Source organism: Anopheles moucheti, unplaced genomic scaffold, assembly GCF_943734755.1.
Source record: "Anopheles moucheti unplaced genomic scaffold, idAnoMoucSN_F20_07 scaffold_38_ctg1, whole genome shotgun sequence".
Classification (NCBI taxonomy): Eukaryota; Metazoa; Arthropoda; class Insecta; order Diptera; family Culicidae; genus Anopheles; species Anopheles moucheti.
The window spans coordinates 168060-170128 of NW_026453613.1; the positions used below are offsets into that span (position 1 = coordinate 168060).

Here is a 2069-nt window from a genome sequence, read left to right on the forward strand (position 1 = left end):
CCACACCTGGAATGAAAAGTATAGAATATTTTAATATTTTAACTAGCTGCATTTATATCATGTGTATCAATTAAAGAAGTCTGGTTTGGATTACGACGTTTACTCATTACTCCAAATAGGATGAAAAGGTCAGGGACGTTGCTCGAAAGACATTTGCATTTTTTTCAATGATACAGCAAAAAATGTACATCATAATTGTTAAAGTCTAAAAATGCACATTCCTTTCGATTTTTTATAGAAAGAAATATGTTAATTAAGCCAAAATCAGCTAATAAGTATTACAAAACATTCACTAGTTGCACATACATCAAGGATAAAGGATAAAGGAACAACTCATTGGTTTTCCTTTTGGTTGAGAAAAGGTAAGGTATTGCCTACACTCGATGATTGTAAATTGCAAACGTTGTTGAGTTAATGCAAATGTTGAAATGAATGAAAAGTAATCAGTTGTAGCTAATTGTGTGATGTACAATTAATCAAGAAAGTTATTAATATGAAACCCTAAACATTGAAACCACATATGAATATTAACATCAAACTTTAAGGAATTACCTTTCAAAAATGCTCTTGCCGGAGAATCTGCTATTATTGCGCGTATTATTACTTGCACTCGGCGACTATTTAACTCAAGCCCTTCGTCCATTAATTTGTTCAGCTCTTTTACCAATAAGTCCATAAATTGTTGAGCATTAGTTGGTTTTGTGCGCCCACAATATAACGCTGTTGTAATAGGTGCGATCAGAGGCATTTCGTGAATATTTATCATGATGGGCCAAAATTGCATGTTGCTACTTTTGTGCAACGGAAGTCCATCAATACAAATATTCAGAGATATTGTTTCTGTCACAATAGAAAACCTAAAAATACGAAAACCAATAAATAGCTAAAAGAATGTAAAAAAACAAAACAAACAAATGAAATAAAAGATTATGTCATACTTCTTACCATAAATTGTCCATGAGGCTCTTCTTAATACCACGGGTCCAGAACGTACCGTTTCCGAGAGCACTTAGTTCCGGTCTCCGGTTCCGGCTATTGGTGCTTAAAAGCGTTCTAGCATCCTTTGGAAGCACAAAATTTGTTTTCATATTTAAAATCGAGAGCAACATGTTCATCGCCGAGTGCTTTTGATTGGTTGATAAAGCAAAATACTTCAAGCAATTTGTAATATCCATTGATTTAAAATCAATGACTCCTTCATCACTCTCACATTCATCATCGCTAGAACTATCGGAGATACTAGGAACAGCGTTATCTTCCTCCTCATCGATGAAGGATGCATCGCCAGCAAGCTTTTCTGCTGTGTCACATTTGCATTGCATTTTTCGTTGAATTTCGAGTTTTCGGCAATTGAACGAAATTTATAAAAACGTTTAAGACCGAAACAGTTAAATATTGAAAGTTTTCCAGTCATTTGAAAAGTTTCTGTTTTTATTTCCATGTATTCTCTGTTGGCATGATATAAAATAGCACGATTTCGAACCAATCTGCTTTTACGACCACAAAGTCGTAGTGTAGAATAAATGAAAATTCTACGACCCTAATCAGACTCTGTGGTCGTAGTGAGGTTGTCTGGGGAGGAACAGCGTTATCTTCCTCCTCAACGTTGCATCGCCAACAAGCTCTTCTGCTGTGTCACAACCTGGTTTCACTACACCTTAAACGAAGAACGAATTGTTGTTGAATTTTAACCAATAGACTAAATAATAGACAATAAAACAAACCATCATCAGTTTGGTTAAATGGTAGCTCTGCGGCAGTATGACTTATATCTTCATTTCTCATGTCGTCCAGGAGTCGCTTTCGTCGGTACAAAACATCACTTTTTTAAGTACTGCGCGTAGTTTTCTTTAGACATTTCACTTTCATTCAATTCACAAGGTTGACATCAAATCACAATTACAAAATAAATCGCACAAACCACAAATAAATCCAAATTAAACCCATTAAATAGACAACTCAAATCACTATCATTTCATAAGAACCGAAGCACGTGTTGGAATGTCAAATGGTAATGCGAAACTTGGCAAAGCATTTTTCGTTGAATTTCTAGTTTTCGGCCACAGTTC

At 35.1% G+C, this 2069-nt stretch overlaps 1 pseudogene; it reads right to left on the reverse strand.

The window, feature by feature from the left end:
* Positions 1 to 472: 472 nt before the first annotated feature.
* LOC128309152 (uncharacterized) lies at positions 473 to 1858 on the reverse strand (annotated as a pseudogene).
* Positions 1859 to 2069: the final 211 nt, after the last annotated feature.